This window comes from Melanerpes formicivorus, unplaced genomic scaffold (assembly GCF_026170545.1).
Source record: "Melanerpes formicivorus ecotype bairdi unplaced genomic scaffold, bMelFor1.0.p_v2 SCAF_463, whole genome shotgun sequence".
Lineage (NCBI taxonomy): Eukaryota > Metazoa > Chordata > Aves > Piciformes > Picidae > Melanerpes > Melanerpes formicivorus.
Window position 1 is genome coordinate 92,501 of NW_027142815.1, and position 4,628 is coordinate 97,128.

The window sequence follows — 4,628 nt, forward strand, 5'->3', positions numbered from 1 at the left end:
CCCTCTCTGACCCGGGCGAAAGCCACCGAGAAGCCAGACGGACCCCTGCCCAGCCGCCTGGCGGGTGGCTTGGAGCAGCCGCTCGGCAGCGCTGCCCTGGGAGTGCTCGGCGTCGCTTGTTCCCTCATATACGGAACTGGAGGGCCGTCAGCTCCGCGAGCGCACAACCAGCCGACCTCCGCCCAGCGGCAGGTCGCAGAAATCACGCCGGCTTGTACGATGACGTAGGCGGAGGCAGAGCGCAACAGCGACCCCTTGGCGACAAGCGCGATCTCCGCGGAGAGCACGTCTACTCGCCGAGGGAGAGCACGTCTACTCGCCGAGGGAGAGCACGTCTACTCGCCGAGGGAGAGCACGTCTACTCGCCCAGGGAGAGCACGTCTACTCGCCCAGGGAGAGCACGTCTACTCGCCCAGGGAGAGCACGTCTACTCGCCCAGAGAGAGCACGTCTACTCGCCCAGGGAGAGCACGTCTACTCGCCCAGGGAGAGCACGTCTACTCGCCCAGGGAGAGCACGTCTACTCGCCCAGGGAGAGCACGTCTACTCGCCCAGGGAGAGCACGTCTACTCGCCCAGGGAGAGCACGTCTACTCGCCCAGGGAGAGCACGTCTACTCGCCGAGGGAGAGCACGTCTACTCGCCCAGGGAGAGCACGTCTACTCGCCCAGGGAGAGCACGTCTACTCGCCCAGGGAGAGCACGTCTACTCGCCGAGGGAGAGCACGTCTACCCGCCGAGGGAGAGCACGTCTACTCGCCGAGGGAGAGCACGTCTACTCGCCGAGGGAGAGCACGTCTACCTCCCGCCTGAGGGAGAGCACGGGGGGGGGGGACAAAGACAGGCGGCAGCAGCTTCGGTGAACGTCACCCGGGAGGCGACCGGGGCTGTCCCGGGGCAGTCCCGGGAAGCCGGCGTCCGACACAGGGAACCGTCAGCTGCCGGACCGGGGCGAATCCCCGCGGCCACGGCAGGGGTGGGGGCTCGAAGACAGCCGGCAGCCGCTTCGGTGAACGTCACCCGGGAGGAGACTGGGGCCCTCCCGGGACCGTCCCGGGAAGACGACGTTCGGCACGAGATCCCGGCCGCGGCCGGACCGGCTCGAAGCCTCGCGGTCCCGGCAGCAGCCGGAGCCGCTCGCCGCCTCGGGCTCCCGGCCCCCTACAGATCCGGCGACTCGTTCGCGGGCGGCGGGGGGAGGCAGTGGAGGGGGTGCGGGGAGAAGCGGCAGCGGAGGCGGAGGGGGGGGGGCTCGAAGACAGCCGGCAGCCGCTTCGGTGAACGTCACCCAGGAGGCGATCGGGGCCGTCCCGGGGCCGTCCCGGGATGCCGGCTTCCGGCACGGGGTCCCGGCCGCGGCCGGACCGGCTCGTATCCCCGCGGCTCCGGCAGGGGGGGGGGGGGCTCGAAGACAGCCGGCAGTCGCCTCGGTGAACGTCACCCGGCCGGCGACCGCGGCCGTTCCGGGGCCGTCCCGGGAAGCCTGCGACAGGCACGGGGTCCCAGCCGCGGCCGGACCGACTCGAATCCCCGCGGTCCCGGCAGCAGCCGGAGCCGCTCGCCGTTCGGGCTCCCGGCACCCTACAGATCCGGCGACTCGTTCGCGGGCGGCGGGGGGAGGCAGTGGAGGGGGTGCGGGCAGAAGCGGCCGCGGAGGCGGAGGGGGGGGGGGGGCTCGAAGACAGCCGTCAGCCGCTTCGGTGAACGTCACCCGGGAGGCGACCGGGACCGGCCCGGGAAGCCATCGTCCGGCCCCGGATCCCGGCCGCGGCCGGACCGGCTCGAAGCCCCGCGGCCCCGGCACGGGGGAGGCCCAAAGACTGGCGGCAGCCGCTTCGCTGAACGTCACCCGGCCGGCGACCGGGGCCGTCCCGGGGCCGTCCCGGGATGCCGGCTTCCGGCACGGGGTCCCGGCCGCGGCCGGAGCGGCTCGAATCCCCGCGGTCCCGGCAGCAGCCGGAGCCGCTCGCCGTTCGGGCTCCCGGCACCCTACGGATCCGGCGACTCGTTCGCCGGCGGCGGGGGGAGGCAGTGGAGGGGGTGCGGGCAGAAGCGGCAGCGGAGGCGGAGGGGGGGGGGGCTCGAAGACAGCCGGCAGCCGCTTCGGTGAACGTCACCCGGCCGGCGACCGGGGCCGTCCCGGGGCCGTCCGGGGATGCCGGCTTCCGGCACGGGGTCCCGGCCGCGGCCGGAGCGGCTCGAATCCCCGCGGTCCCGGCAGCAGCCGGAGCCGCTCGCCGTTCGGGCTCCCGGCACCCTACAGATCCGGCGACTCGTTCGCCGGCGGCGGGGGGAGGCAGTGGAGGGGGTGCGGGGAGAAGCGGCCGCGGAGGCGGAGGGGGGGGGGGGGGCTCGAAGACAGCCGGCAGCCGCTTCGGTGAACGTCACCCGGGAGGCGACCGGGACCGGCCCGGGAAGCCATCGTCCGGCCCCGGATCCCGGCCGCGGCCGGACCGGCTCGAAGCCCCGCGGCCCCGGCACGGGGGAGGCCCAAAGACTGGCGGCAGCCGCTTCGCTGAACGTCACCCGGCCGGCGACCGGGGCCGTCCCGGGGCCGTCCCGGGATGCCGGCTTCCGGCACGGGGTCCCGGCCGCGGCCGGACCGGCTCGAATCCCCGCGGTCCCGGCAGCAGCCGGAGCCGCTCGCCGTTCGGGCTCCCGGCACCCTACGGATCCGGCGACTCGTTCGCCGGCGGCGGGGGGAGGCAGTGGAGGCGGTGCGGGGAGAAGCGGCAGCGGAGGCGGAGGGGGGGCGGGGGGGACGATAGTGGCGGGGGGCGGGGGGTGCTCGAAGGCAGCCGGCAGCCGGTTCGGTGAACATTCCGGGGCGGGGGGGCGACCTGTCCGTGCCCGGGGCAGCCCCGGGAAGCCGGCAGCCAGCACGGGGTCCCGGCAGCACCTGTTCCCTGCCCTGGGACTTGCCGTGCCCGGCGGCCGGTTGCCGGGTGGGGGGAGCGATGAGAGGCAGGGCGCAGCGGCCGGGGCAGCGCCGGGCCGCAGCGGGGGGCTGGGCGGGTGGGGTAGGCGTCGAGCGGCAAGCCCTCGGCTGCAGCGAATGTTCGGCGGTGCGGGGCGGGGGGGGGACGGGACGACACGTTGGGGGCGCCGAGTCCGAGCCACCCCCGGCCCCAGGGGCGGCCGGAGGGGGAGGCCGGTGCCTGGCCCTGGGAGCTGCTGGGCGCCGGATGGCCGAGGGTGCGTCAGAAGCCGCCCGAGCGGTCGAGCAGGTCCTCCAGAAAGGCCTAGGGTGGCTTCGAGGGCCCCGGGAGCAGTCGAGGGAGGCCTCCAGGCAGGTCTGGAGTGGATGGGAGGCCTTCCAAAGCAGACAAGGGAGGCTGCCAGCGGGGCCTAGGCTGGCACTGCAGCCTGTAAATGGTTGGGGGGGGGGGCCTCTGGTGCGGCCTGGAGTCTCTGGGTGGCGTCCAGAGAGGTGCAAAAGATCCTCTGGTGCGGCCTGTGGTGGCGGAGAAGCCTGCAGAGCGTGCGGGGGAGGCTTCTGGTGCGGCCTGGGGTGGGTCGGAAGCCTGCAGAGCGTGCGGGAGAGGCTTCTGGTGCGGCCTGGGGTGGCTGAGAAGCCTGCAGAGCGTGCGGGAGAGGCTTCTGGTGCGGCCTGGGGTGGCTGAGAAGCCTGCAGAGCGTGCGGGAGAGGCTTCTGCTGCGGCCTGGGGTGGCTGAGAAGCCTGCAGAGCGTGCGGGGGAGGCTTCTGTTGGGGCCTGGGGTGGGTCAGAAGCCTACAGAGCATGCGGGGGAGGCTTCTGGTGCGGCCTGGGGTGGGTCGGAAGCCTGCAGAGCGTGCGGGAGAGGCTTCTGTTGGGGCCTGGGGTGGCTGAGAAGCCTGCAGAGCGTGCGGGGGAGGCTTCTGCTGCGGCCTGGGGTGGCTGAGAAGCCTGCAGAGCGTGCGGGGGAGGCTTCTGCTGCGGCCTGGGGTGGCTGAGAAGCCTGCAGAGCGTGCGGGGGAGGCTTCTGGTGCGGCCTGGGGTGGCTGAGAAGCCTGCAGAGCGTGCGGGGGAGGCTTCTGGTGCGGCCTGGGGTGGGACGGAAGCCTGCAGAGCGTGCGGGGGAGGCTTCTGGTGCGGCCTGGGGTGGGTCGGAAGCCTGCAGAGCGTGCGGGAGAGGCTTCTGCTGCGGCCTGGGGTGGGTCGGAAGCCTGCAGAGCGTGCGGGAGAGGCTTCTGTTGGGGCCTGGGGTGGCTGAGAAGCCTGCAGAGCGTGCGGGAGAGGCTTCTGCTGCGGCCTGGGGTGGCTGAGAAGCCTGCAGGGCGTGCGGGAGAGGCTTCTGCTGCGGCCTGGGGTGGGTGGGAAGCCTGCAGAGCGTGCGGGGGAGGCTTCTGGTGCGGCCTGGGGTGGCTGAGAAGCCTGCAGAGCGTGCGGGGGAGGCTTCTGGTGCGGCCTGGGGTGGCTGAGAAGCCTGAAGAGCGTGCGGGAGAGGCTTCTGTTGGGGCCTGGGGTGGGTCAGAAGCCTACAGAGCGTGCGGGGGAGGCTTCTGGTGCGGCCTGGGGTGGGTCGGAAGCCTGCAGAGCGTGCGGGAGAGGCTTCTGCTGCGGCCTGGGGTGGCTGAGAAGCCTGCAGAGCGTGCGGGAGAGGCTTCTGTTGGGGCCTGGGGTGGGTCGGAAGCCTGCAGAGCGTGCGG